The 14515-nt window shown below is 36.4% G+C and overlaps 1 pseudogene; it reads right to left on the bottom strand.

Moving 5' to 3' along the window:
- Nucleotides 1–279: 279 nt before the first annotated feature.
- Nucleotides 280–14515, bottom strand: part of LOC123950454 — a 41024-nt pseudogene continuing 26788 nt past the window's right edge.

Genomic DNA, 14515 nt, shown 5'->3' on the forward strand with positions numbered 1-14515 from the left:
GCGAGGAGACTGAAAAAAGTTCGATAGGATAATAGGTGTGAGCCAAAGTAATTCTGTTCTGTAGACAGTGTTATATATACTTTTTTTTAAAGGTATGAAAATCTATATTCATGACATTGGCACGTATATTCCCCTGTCCCCTGCTGCAAATGGAGTAGAAGTGGTGAAAGTGCCACTTAGACCCCAGGCCTTCTGAGTTACAGCCCAGTTCTAGAGGGCACAGCCTTCCTGCCTGGTCTGTCGGTGGCAAAGTAACTCACCTATCCAACCTTTTCCCACCTATGGCCAAGGGGAGACATCCATCCTCCCAGGATGATTTGGGATACATGAGATAGACATGGTCATAGTAGATCCCTCAATAGAGATACTGGTATCTAAGAATTCCAGGATGATATTCCAAAAGCCGTAAATCAAATGCCTGTTGATGAGGGGTTACAGTAGAGATTCCAGAACTAGATTCCAGCTCAGCCAACATTTGTCCACTCCAGGGATTTCTACTATAAAATCTAGTAGGACTTCCATCAGGCTCTGCAAAGACTATTTCTCAGCAGCCACATTATGTTCTTTAGTCCATTCAGACTGTGGATACTCAGGCAAAATTCAACCATACCAGACAGACTCCTGAAGAAGCCAGAGGTACTGTACTCTAGACATGTTAGATCAGCTACTTAAACTTCTAGCCTCCTCTGAACTAGGGTACCAAAAATAAGATGAAAAACTTTCTGCATGTTTACCATACATAGTCATCTCCTCTATTAGCTGCAAAAGGAGCAGATCCTAGGTTATGTTAGCTAAATCTATCTCTGTGCCTGATCATCACTGCTGAGTTCTTGTGCTGATATAGCAGCATCTGACAAGTGGCCATCCACACATCCTTTGGGAATTCATTCAGGATGTTTTTTGATTTTTCTTCCTGGATGCATTTCTAGTAGCTAGTATGTTAGTATTCTAACTAGTATATATCATCACGGCTATTGTACTAACCAGCAGTCACCAACATTAGTAATACGGTGGCTGTGAATCCCAAACACCCCAAAATCTTTATGCTGTTATATTGACAATCAAAACCCCAGTTTGGTGGGTCCATTTGGTCAAGCCAAAAGGGATCTATCTCTCTCTTTATGCTGTTATATTGACAATCAAAACCCCAGTTTGGTGGGTCCATTTGGTCAAGCCAAAAGGGATCTCTCTACATGCATTGCTTCTATTGCATGACACGGGCAGTAGCTTCCTTCAATACTATACTATGCATAATGGAAAAGAGGTCCCCCAGGAGGAGGAGCAGCTAGATGATAGAAACCGGAATGCGTTAGTGAATCAATGAATTCTTTGACTCCAATGTTTCACTGCTATTTAAAAAAAAAAAAAAACGATTTCCTGACTCTCCAGTGCTTTCACAAAAAGGTGAAAACCCTTTGCCTAGACTTTAGGGCTCTTCCTACTATACGGGTTGCTTATCTCTCCAATCTGAAGGGCATTTGAACCACTAGATTCTTGGCATTTACCATTAGACTATAGAACTGCTTATATTTTTAAAATAATGTATTTGGTGAAAATTATTTGTCAGTGATGTGATGTATTTTTCAGCTTCAGACAATGTCTTTAATATTTTCCTGCTCATATCACTTAAGTTCCCTTTTAAGAATATTAGTTAACTCTCCATATGTGAGAAATTGGTAAACAGTTTAATACACATAAAACCAGGAAAAATGGAGATTTTTTCCAAAGTAGTAAGATGACTAGTAACAGCAGACAGAGATTCCTTACCGCGCAAAAAGTGCAGTGCAGTATGAGCATGATAAGGTCAAAGTGAAAGCGAAGACCTCATTAGCCTGGGAAAAAAGGTAAGGACAAAATAGACATGTAGGAAAGCTTGAGGACTAACATTCAATTCTTAATTGACTCTCAGTAAGATTAATTCAAAGAAGTTTTAGTAGGTAGAATGAGTCTTGACTGCTTAGGGTGATATTTTTAGTTCCACGGAAACATTTCAAGTTTGGAGCTAAATGAACAAAGATATTTAGAATGGGAATCAATTTCCTAATCCTTATTACTATATTCTTAGCTATTTCATTTCCAACCTCAAGTAAAGGGCTTTGAGAAGTTCTGGTGTTTGCGACCTAAACTTTCCGAGATTCACTAACATTTAAAAAAAAAAAATGTCTTCTGAGAAAGAGGTATCCATTCTTCTGTCATCTCAAAATTTCCTGTGTTCCTCTATTATCAAGCTATTTTATTCTGCTTTGTAGCATAGTTGTTAAAATTCTGACCCAGCCATATTTTCCAGCATTTTTTCCTCAATTAAAAGTAGATAGCAATCCTGATTTAATAGAGTTTTTGTGAGATCAATTTTGGAGATCTATGTAAAGTACCCAACACATGGCCTTGCACAAAGTAGAGGCCAATGATTTTATTTCCATTTGCTTCCTACTTTATTCTTTTTTAAAGATATTCTCTTAATGGAAGATACAAAATCATATGCTATACTTTGTCCACTGTATTAGTTGAAATAGTGTTTTGCTGATTGGAGGAATTCTAACATGTATGAATGTCGGAATTTGTTAAACAAGGAATTTGAGGCCCAAAGTAATAAACAAGCTGGCCTAAAATGTCTTGACAAACCAATGGCAGAACCAAATTCTGATTATGTTTTTTTCTGGCATCCAAGTAATTGTTTTTGTTAATGAATTAATTTATTAAAAATATTAATAACTGCTATTACAGTATCTCTTTTCTTTATTATCTTAAAAACATCTTGTAGGCATAGGAGTATTCTAGTTCCTTATCAAGAATTATTAGTTACTGGGGCGCCTGGGTGGCTCAGTGGGTTAAAGCCTCTGCCTTCAGCTCAGGTCATGATCTCAGGGTCCTGGGATCGAGCACCACATTGGGCTCTCTGCTCCACAGGGAGCATCTCTCTGCCTGCATCTCTGCCTAGTTGTGATTTCTCTCTGCCAAATACATAAAATATTTTAAAAAATAAAATTAAAAAGATTTAAAAAAAAAGAATTATTAGTTACTTTAGTAATACTCATAGGTCCTAGCATGTGCTGGAGTTCTCTTCCTGATTTCCACTGGTTGACTAGTGTAATGGTTATTTCTGTGATTTATAGCTAGTTAACCACAATAATATTCAAAGTAATGAGTAATTGTTGGTATTTAGTAGGAAAGCACAAAATTATCTAGTTCTGACATTGTTGCACAATTAGATATCAGTGTTTGTCTTGACACTTTCCAACTAATACCAAAAGCCGTATTTATATAATTATTTTTACCTGCCTTGGACAAGATTCATTTAAATATCTTGGTGTTTCAGTCTCTTCATCCGCACCCGAAAAACGGACATGATTCCATCATATAGTTGAAAGAAAAATTGTTAAATCATGTGTTTTACAACCCTACTACTGGTTAGAGAGCACTGTACATGGTCAGTGATGGTCATGCCCTTCTTCTTCCCAAATAAGCTTCATTAAGCTAGAGAGGTTTCCTGTCACTACAGAAAGGTTGGAGGAGTTAAGAGGTGAGCTTCAAAGTAATTGCAACTTGCGGATCCATTGCCTAAATGTCACAAAATCAAAATAAGTACTTTTCCGACTCGGTATTATCTGTAGCATATCTGCACACCTGATATAAACTAACGTCCTAGGGCACATGTGTGCTTCTTTTGTTCTCTCCTCAATGGTGCCACCACTGTTGTGTCAAAATAGATAGGTACAATAAATCTTTCTGGATGCAATTTCATCATAGATATTTTTCCTTGTCCATTATCAAAAAGAAAAGAAAAAAAAAAAGAATCACCATTAACTTTAGATTAATGTGTTAACTTTATAAAGCCAGGGAAAAAGTTTATTTAAATGATAAATGAATGAAGGGTGTGTAGAGAAAATCACAGGACTGAGATCAAAGGAGTAGAAAATCTCTTTATCTTAGGGTGGTCTTTCTCAATTCCACAGATAAGTCTCATGAACTGGCTTTGAAAGAGGGACAGACAGATGGGGTGCCTGACTCAGTCGGTTAAGCATCTAACTTCAGCTCAAGTCATGACGTCAAGGTCCTGGGGTCTTGGGATCCAGCCCTACATCAGGCTCCATGCTCAATAGGGAGTCTGCTTTTCTCTCTCCCCCTCTGCCCCCACTCATTCTCTATCTCTCTCAAATAAATAATAAAAATCTTTTTAAAAGATCAATAGGCAGATGAGTGAATAAAGATGATTCATTCTATTATTCATATATATGAATATATATATGAATACACATACATATGAATATATATGAATAATGTAATGAATATATATATATATGAATAATGGAATATTATTCAGCCATAAAGAAGATGAGATCTTGCCATTGGCAACAAATAGATGGAACTAGAGGCTATAATGCAAAGTGAAATAAATCAGTCAATGACAAACACTGTATGATTTCATTCATATGTGGAATTTAAGGAATATAACAAAGAACAAAGAAAAAAAGAGATAAACCAAAAAACAGACTTTTTACTACAGAGAACAACCTCTGATGGTTGCCAGAGGGGTGGTGGGTGAGGGGATGAGTAAAATAGATTATGGGAATTGAGGAGTACACTTGTGATGAGCACTGGGTAGAATTATTATGTCAATGTATTATATGCCCCTAACTAATATAGCACTCTATGTTAAATATAGTGGAATAATAATAAAAATTATAGAGCCCTGACTGAAACCATGCAATAACTTAATACTTCCATATTTACGTATAAAAGAATTCCATCTCGCAAAATAAAATGCCAAACATGCATCAGTGTCTGTTTCATGAATTAACATGGATTATCACTGAACTTGAAAGGTAAATGTGTCACAAACCTGTCTTGGATATCATACTGAAGTGTAACTTGACGTGGTCTGTAGGTTTGGCCAGTAGAGAATGATGATGAAATGTCTATAATATATTACACCCTGTAAAGACTCTCTGGTTACTCCTGAGGGACTTGGAGGTAAACAGGCTCATCTTTTACAACTGAGAGTCAAAGTAGAGCTACCCAATTTCTGCAACTTATTTATGAACCTCATGGTTTACTTGTAAAGGTAAAACTTATTATCACTTTTATTATTATTATTACTTTTTTTAAGATAAAAAGAATATGATCAGGGAGGGGCAGAGGTAGAGGGTGAGGGAGAGAGAAGTTTAAGCAGGCTCCATGCCCCAGCATGGAGCCCTATGTGGGGCTCAATCTCATGACCTTGGGATCATGACTTGAGCCAAAATCAAGAGTCAGAAGATGAACTGAGTGAGTCACCCAGGTGCCCCAAGACTGACCTTACTAATCTATGGGTTTATTTTCTCCACAAAGTGTTATTTTACCCTGCCAAATAATTAAAAGACATAATTATTTTTATAAGGTGTACATTGAAATATTGTGAAATAATTTAAATATCTTACAAAGATATGACAACTAACTAAAATGATGGCATGCCCACTTCAAGGATATTATAAACCACTGGAAAAGAGTTACATAAAGATAACAGCCTGCCATTACTAAGTGATTTTTTTGTATGCTAAATAAATGAATAAAGTTGTACATGAAAAAACTAATAAATTCATAGTAGCAACAAAAACTTTTTGAAATATATTTTCTTTATTCAAATTCTTCTTAAACATATTTTTCATATACGTGTGTATTTATTATATTAGAATTGAGAAATTATTGAGGTGCCTGGTTTGGCTCAGTGGGTTAAGCTTCTGAATCTTGGTTTCAGCTCAGGTCATGATCTCAGAGCCATGAGATGAGCCCCATGTTGGGGCTCTCTCTCTGCCCTTCCCCTACTCATCCGCTCTCTCTCTTTCTCTCTCTTTCTAAAATAAATAAAATATTTTAAAAATGTATAGAATTGAGAAATTTTTTATTTTTATCCAAAACATTGAAAGCATGGCTCTGAATTTTTAAAGAGAATCTACAATTAATTGTCCTTATAACTTACCCCACCTAATTCTTGAGTTCAAATTTCTTTATGTTTTTGAAAATTGTTTTTATTTTTTTTTATTTTTTTAGTTTGGTGTCCTTTTTAATTTTTTTTTTCTCTTCAGGTGTAGTTTTTTTTATTGTTTTGAGGTCAGGTGATGTAATTCATAATCACTGACTTCCATACATCACCAAGTAGTTCTTTTTTTCTTTTTTAAGGAATTTATTTATTTATTTATTTATTTGAGAGAGAGATAGAGCACAAGCAGGCAGAGTGGCAGGCAGAAGAAGGAGAAGCAGGCTCTCCATAGAGTAGAGAGCCCAACATGGGGCTTGATCCTGGAGCTCGATCCCAGGACCCCGGGATTGTGAACTGAGCTGAATGTAAATGCTTAATGGACTGAATAACCCAGGCTTCCCCCAAATGCTTCTTATGAGAAAGAATTTTAAGTTGCTTCTGAACATATTTAGATGTAAAATGAAGCTTTACCTATGATTGCCATACTGAAATTTCAATTTGAGTAACACTGATCCTAATTACATTTCTTCTTAGGCAACATCATTCTCTATGCAGCTCCCTAAATTTCCCTGCTTTTTTTTTTCCTCCTTAGTATAAAGCCATAATAACCCTCTGACATTTTAAATATTTATTTAATTTTTCTTTTTTACAACATAAATGACATAAGAGCAGCATGTTTTTTCTTTTTCTTGTTGTACCTCCTGTGCCTCGCATATAATTTACATACAATAAATGATTGGATGGCTGAATGAAGAGGAATGGAAGGAGAACAAAATAGTTAATTAGGAACAGGAAAATGAGGCATTAATGTCTATCTGCACACCTACTTGAAATTTCCAGAAGTGAGGTCAGAGACACATAGTTGGAGTTGTCTCTCAAGGTTTCTATGTTGTTTACCAGGTTTGCTGCTTGGATAAAAGAGAAAATTACACTTTTCCTTCAAATTAGGTATGATCATGGGACTCCATGGCTCAGAAGAAATGCATGGATGTGATATATATACCAATATTAAAGTGACACTTTGATAATGCATAGCTACCACACTCCCTTTCTCTTGTCTAAGCTGTCATGGAAACACAGAGATGGATAACCATCATCCAGGGCCCTAAGTGAAGATAACATAGAGCAGAGTCTACCCTGTTGACTTGAGATGGACATGTTACATGAATCTGACATAAAACTTCATGGCTTCATGCTCATTTGTTATAGGATCTGTACCTCAATCCAATCTTCACCATGGTCTGCATCTTCCATAACTAGAACCTATCATATAACAAACACAAAATAAGCATTCTTTGAATGAGAAAGAAGGATAGAAGAACGGAAGGGAGGAAAAAAGAAGGGGGGAAGGAAAGAAATAAAGATAGAAGTTGGAGCAAAAGAAAAGGATGAGTGAAATGTTTGACCCACATCAAGTTAATCCCTTGAAATTTTCCAGAGCAAAAGAAGTCAGAGGCACAATGCTTAGTATCATATATGTGACTCAGAACAAAGGTTGAAATTAAATGATGTATGTCCAATGGTGGATCTTAACTATCTTAGTTAAGAATGAAATACTTGATGGGGTGCCTGGGTGGCTCAGTGGGTTAAGGCCTCTGCCTTCGGCACAGGTCATGGTCTCAGGGTCCTGGGATCCAGTCCCACGTTGGACTCTCTGCTCAGCAGGGAGTCTGCTTCCCCTCTCTCTGTCTGCTTCTCTGCCTACTTGTGATCTCTCTCTCTCTCAAATAAATAAATAAAATCTTAAAAAAAAAAGAATGAAATACTTGTTAATTAACATAACTATATACTACTATGCACTGGGAACTATTCTGGGTTCTCTAAACAAATACATGTTACTTAATTTATTAATTTTTCTATGTAACTTTTTTATATTTAATTACTAAAACAGTACTTATAATATTTTATTAATTAATTTAAATAATTGAAATATTATTTTATTTAAATTTATTTTATTTAGATTCTCTGTCATGGATGAAATAGACTACAGAGGGGTAATGGCAGAATCTGAAACACCAGTGGCAACTGCTCGAGCTAAATAAAAATAAACGTGCTTCCTAAGAGAAGAAAACATAATAAATAAAATCTTTAAAAAAAAGTGGGGCACCTGGGTGGCTCATGGGGTTGAAGCCTCTTCCTTCGGCTCAGGTCATAATCCCAGGGTCCTGGGATTGAGCCCCACATTGGACTCTCTGCTCAGCAGGGAGCCTGCTTCCCCTTCTCTCTCTGCCTGCCTCTCTGCCTACTTGTAATCTCTGTCTGTCAAATAAATAAATAAAATCTCTAAGAGAAGAAAACATGGACTTCAGTCTAAGCTCTGTTACTTATAAGTTCTATACTTTAGGGGACATTGTTTGATTTAGGTGAGCTTTATTGATTCAATTAGAATAATAATTATTCCTATTTTATAGTTTTAATGACCCAAATCAATACGTCTATATGGACCTTAGTCAAAAGTTTAGCAGTTTTCATAGATGTTCTCTCCTTTGTTTTTGCTTTGTTTTATTTTTGTTTATTTTTACTTCTGGGGCCATCAAATTAAAACTATAAAGTGGTCACTTTCAGTTACTCCCTTACACTTATGTAAGGGAGTAACTGAAGCTTTGATAAACCATGTAACTTGCTCAAGGGGAAAAGGAAAGAGACGAAGCTGTGATAGATACTGGAAGCACAAGTTTTGCTCACTGTGATAAGCACTCCTGGATGCTCTCACATAAATCAATGAAGCAATAAATATTGGGAATGCATGCTTTCTGACATCACTATGTTAGAGATTCTATGACACGGTCCATGCAGGAGAGTACCCATCACATCATCTAGATACATGTGGAAGCACAGACAATGAGAACTAAGCCATGCAACTAGCACACAATTAATAAGCACAGAGATGGGCAAGTCACCTCAGAGACAAAATATTCCCTGGGTGCACAGTTGGGTGAACAAGACCATAGTCATCTTAGGAAAGGCTGTGCCAGTCATAAAGACTGTTCAGCAATAGAGATTTCTGAAAGAAGCAGAGAGACAAGTATCAACACTTTCTATCCAGAAATTTCCAGGAATCTTGGTCTTTCGACTAAAGCTCCATTCCTTCCAAGCCTTACAGCAACACATGAAGAGATAGAAATGGCAGGCTGACAGGTGTGCCAGGGCCTTCAGGGAGAAAAGGCTCTAGATCCTGCCCCAAGCTGTCTAGTTCACATACCTGACAGTTTTCATTACAACTTACAATTTATTTTACATTTAGATTTATATCCTATGTGCTTCTTTCACATGAGACAGCCTTCAAATTCCCTCCATTTTAAGACACTTATGAATCAAGTTCCTACACCTGCAAGGCAAAGGGCCAGACAGCTTCTCTGTGATACATAGTGGTGCTTGACCAACCAGCATGTTCCTAGTGACATTCTTCATTTGTTGAGAGTTTACTGCAAACTTTTTGGACTAGTAGCTAGACCTATTATCTGATGCTGTTCCTATCAGTGCAGTTAAAAAGTCCTGCAGTTAAGGAAGCATATATTTATATAAGCACAATTTTATGTTATATATTGCATAAATAGGTACATATATAATTATGGCGGTGTATCATCCACACACACGTATGCACATCTATATGAAGATGTGTATGTGCACATTTATGTATATATATGTGTGCATATACACATGTGTATATGTATTTAGTTTTTGTTTTTATTAATTACCTATTACTGCCTAACAGATCAAAAACTTAATGGCTTAAAACAGCACACATTCATCTTCTCACAGTTGTTTTCAGGTTCACTTTTCTGGTCATGGCTTAACTGGGTCCTCTACTTCAGGGTTACACAGTCAAGGTATCAGGGATATTATCTCAACTGGCAAAGGATCTCTTTTAAGTTCATTCACAGAGTCGTTGGCAAAACTCAATTTCTTGCAAGGTGTTGGACTGTAGACCTCAGGTGCCTGCTGGCTATTGGCTGAAAGCCATACTTCCTGCTTTCCCTACGTGACACTCTCCAACAGGACAGTCTACTTTTTCAAAGCTAACAACAGAAGGAAAGTTAGCTGGTGGGTAGATACAGTCTTGTTTAACCTAATCACAAAATAATCATTCTATTACTCTTTTTTCATATTCTATTAGCTGGACACAAGTTATTCAACACAAGGGTATTTTATATGTCTGTGAATACCATGACAATGGGAATGTTAGTGGGGGTATTTAGAAGTCTTCTCACTACAGGATATTCCTTCCATATCCATTATTTTATTATTTATATGTTTCTCATAATAACACTCTGAATCAATTACCATTACCCCTGTTTGCAAGATGGAGAAGGATAAGGTCTTTAGACTTAAGTGATTTATCCAGAGTCAGGTCACCAAATCAAACAAACAAACAAGCAAACAAAAAACAGAATTGGGCTTAGCCTTGAAAGCCTAGTTCAATTTCCTCTGCAAATATGCCTCATTTTCTGCGGTGGGTTGGGTGACTCTCTAAGAAACACTATCTGTTTAAGGGCCTTAACGAATACAGGCAAGTTTTTTTAAACTAAAGCTTGATCTGTGATATCCTTGGGTTTTTCTCCTTTTGATCTTTAAATGCCTTCAACTTTTCTTATTGGGGAATTAATGGAAGAAAGAGCCCTGGATAATTGAAAATGGTTCACTTCCACAGACATTATGGGTTACCAGAAAATAGATACTAAGAATACTTAGCAATGGTTATTTCAGCGTGTTTGACTGAAGGGTTATAAGCCAAAAAGAACTTATCATCTGGTCAGTGGAAATAAATTGTGAGGCATTCATAGATCTTCCTTGGACCTAATTAAAGAAGTCAATTCCACTAAGTTGAATCATAATTCACTCAGATACACTTTTTGCCAGGCACTATGGTGAGCACTAATAACACAAAATGAGTGAGAAAAATCAAATCTTATCTCTGAAATCAACATTATAGAGAAGAGTGTAAGGAAATTGGCTTGGTCATTCCTGAAGCAGTTCTCTGTGAATATCTGACTTTTCCCTAGGCAAACACTTGCCACTGGAAGCAGAAGTCTAGGAAAAAAATCTTATCTGTATGTTTGTGGCCCTTCTGAACAGATTTCAGAAGGTTCTGCTTAGGTCCTTCCAATCTACCTTCTTCCTCCCATTTCATCTTAGGGAGCAATTTACATTCTAGCCTTTCTTTGCACCCAAGTTCATAATGAGTATAGTGAAGAAATTTTAGCCCTTGCTTTGCCAAAGGCTTCTCAAAGAGATTAAAAAAAAAAAAAAAAAGTCCAATAAAACTTCTACAGAAACCCCAATGTTACATTCAAGGTTTCATATACTGGGCATTATTAAACCTCTTCTAACATGATTGTGGCATTATTGAATTGGATATGTTTGATGAAGGCCATTTTTTAATTGCAACTATTTATTTTAAGAAAAAAAATAAAAGACCATTTAGGTTGTTGCTGTAAACATGCTCTTATATAAACTGTATTTTTATTATATGTGAAATATATATAATGTTTATCATCTGAATTAGAAAATATAAAGACAGATAAATATAAGAAAATAAATAATTTAAAATATCACTGATTCAAAGACTTTTGAAGGTGAGTTGTGTCTTTTGATCTAAAAAAAAAAAAAAAACTTCCACAAATGACATATTTTTTTATAAAGGCACCCCTAATAGGGCATAAAAAGTTAATTTAATAATATTCAATGTCATTACACTGAGATGCCAAGATTAATTAGAAAAGGTGTTTGATCACAAAAACACTATGAACTTTCTCCCCCTTTTCCATGATGAATTTAAATATGCACTTGATAAAGGACAGCAAAGAGGGAGAAGAAAATTATGCATGCCACTTTTTGAGAGTGTTATAATGACAAGCATAATTAACTGCATATTTATTAAGAAATCCTTTATATTTTCTTATTTCTTCTTACGACCAATATGACTTTGTGTTTGTAAAACAAAGTCATTGTTAAATTTACATAATTGAGCAAGAGCATGTAATTCTATTTATTAAATTAAACAAGAAAGTTTATTCACCTTTTGATAGTTGCCTGTATCTAAATCCCACAATGTATAACCCAAAGTATATTAGTTTGGTCTGGGGAGAGATAGAGGTTTATGGGAAAAATGTATGAATATTGATATACACTACAAAGTCATCCATGCAGCCATCATCCACTGCAGAATTTTCAGTAGTCACTTCATCTGCTCTGATAGCTCCCAAGCACCGAACAAAATCCAAATAGTTCAACTGCACATACGTTTGGTGGAGATGATCTCGGTGCAGTCCTGCTACTATGTATTATGTGTTATCTGTCTATGGTGAGGTCATTCGTTGCCTACCATTGCCAAATTTCTGCCTTTGTCTCAAACAACTCAGACTGGCTTTGCCTAAGGCAGTGGCACCCTCTATCTTAGGGAAGGCAGGTGCTTATCCTAAACCCAGAAACATTACAGAACTATTACAGAACCATGAAAATTCCATTGCATTTTGATACCAGTTGATTTAGGAAGCTGCATGTAAGTCCTTCTGGGCAATAAATGTAAGTTAAAATCTTTGGATTGGGGGGCGTGGTGGGAAAAGTTCTGGGAAATATTTTCCTCTCAGGGAAAAACAAAACAAAACAAAACAAACAAAGAAACAAACAAACAAAAACCCTGAAGTCTTATAAAGAGAAAATCTACTGCTATTTTTCTTTTTGCCTCAAATTGGTATTGGTGTGGGAAGATGTTGCCTGGAGCATAGCAGACATATTATGACTAAGAGGTGACAAGTTAAAAGATTACGAATGGGAGGATAATAAAATAGAGACAATTGCTACACCAAACCTGGATCTTACATTCAGACTTTTATTTGAGATCTTCTAATTTTAAATCTACTATAGAATTTGTTGTAGGAGCCTACATCCTCTACACAATCAGAGAACAGAGAACAGAGATAATCGCATTGGAAGCCTCCACAGCTGGTCGGATCTCGTCTCAGCCACCAACCAGATGCAGCCACCTGGATCTTGAACCTGGAGTTGGCCCAAAAAAGCAGGGAGGGAAAATTTGTGGGTCTTTGGTGCTGGCAGCAGCTGTGTGTCCGTTTGGGAGCCCTGCCAGTTGCCAGCCGGATTCCCTGCTGCTGCCCTGGTTACCTTTCTGCTTTGCGTCATTGCATGCTTCCCAGATTGGGTTCTTCAGCAATCTAAGAGCGTCCCTGTATGTTTTCAACACTTTCCTTTTGCTAAAGTCAGCCCACGTCAGTTTGGGATGTCAATCACTTGGAATGAAGAACCATTGTTGATTCACAAATATTCTTATACTCAGCTCAAGAAGGTTTAGGGTAGAATTTAGGAACTTGTACTCTGAAAAACTCCCCTGGTGGTTTAGATTATCAGCTAAATTTGAATATTACTGGACAGATGACCCTTCATGTGATTTTTTTTTTCATTATTTTTCAGCATTGGAATTGTTTCAGTGTCTGTTTCCTGTTTCTTAGATGCGCTTTTTAAGCTCCTTATAAGCAGAATTACCCTTTGATGAAACTTTCCAGTTAGTTAAATTTCCTTTAAGAATCCCTTTATTCCACCTGCCTCTCATCCCATCCTCAGCTCCAGCTCACCAGCATCCTGCTTTCTCCCAGTACACAGAGGCACCCACTCTCCCTCCCTTACTAGAAACTTTCCTTAGGACAGATGGATCTGATAGCATTCATTCCTTTTTTCATGTGAATGCAAACCATTTTTCTTCTCTCAAAATTATTTACATTTTTCCTTCTGTCTCAATGTGGAAAAATATTTTCTCTAGAATATGAACATTATAAACATAATATCAGTGCCTTTTACTTATTAATATAAAGTTTCATTCAAGAATCCAGAAAGATAGGAAGACGCTTACTTACCCTACACATATACTTTTTTTTGACTCAAACAAAAAATAATGAAAACAGCTTTTGCTGAACGTTTCTACATGTGACACCAATAAATGTAAATATTCAGAGAAACCTGTGTTTCTCTTAACCACAAGATCTCATACTTGGAACTGGGCTGATATGTTCCACAGATTACCCTCTCACTTACTTAGATTTCCTTTTGTTTGTTTGGTTGTTTGTTTTTGATATGAAGAAGCTGCCAACTAGTGAATCTGGACTCTGCATATACAGTGCACACTTTATTATTTTACGCTGTCAAAATAATCTTGTGAAGTAAGTGGTAGCTATACATTCCTCAAATGAGAGCCTCATGGTTCAGAGAGTTTAATTAGTTTATGATTATACAACTTGTAGGTATCAGAGCTGGAATTCAAACCCATGCCCTGGAACCAAGTACTTCCTACTACCCACTGCAGTCACATTTTAAAAGCAGAAATGTCCAGGAGGCACCCATGGGAATGAGTTTCACAGAATAATAGATCGCATGTAGAGGCCCGTTTGTTTGTTTGTTTTTCCCTTATATTTAATGATCTATTTTCCTGCTGAGAAATTCATTATGTTCCTTGAGGACCAGGACTATGACTGCACTTTGTGAAGACACCCTGGTACTTGAGGCAGAGCCTTGGGAGATCCCCAGGTGCAAATAATATGTCCCTTGCTT

Source organism: Meles meles, chromosome 9, assembly GCF_922984935.1.
Source record: "Meles meles chromosome 9, mMelMel3.1 paternal haplotype, whole genome shotgun sequence".
Classification (NCBI taxonomy): domain Eukaryota; kingdom Metazoa; phylum Chordata; class Mammalia; order Carnivora; family Mustelidae; genus Meles; species Meles meles.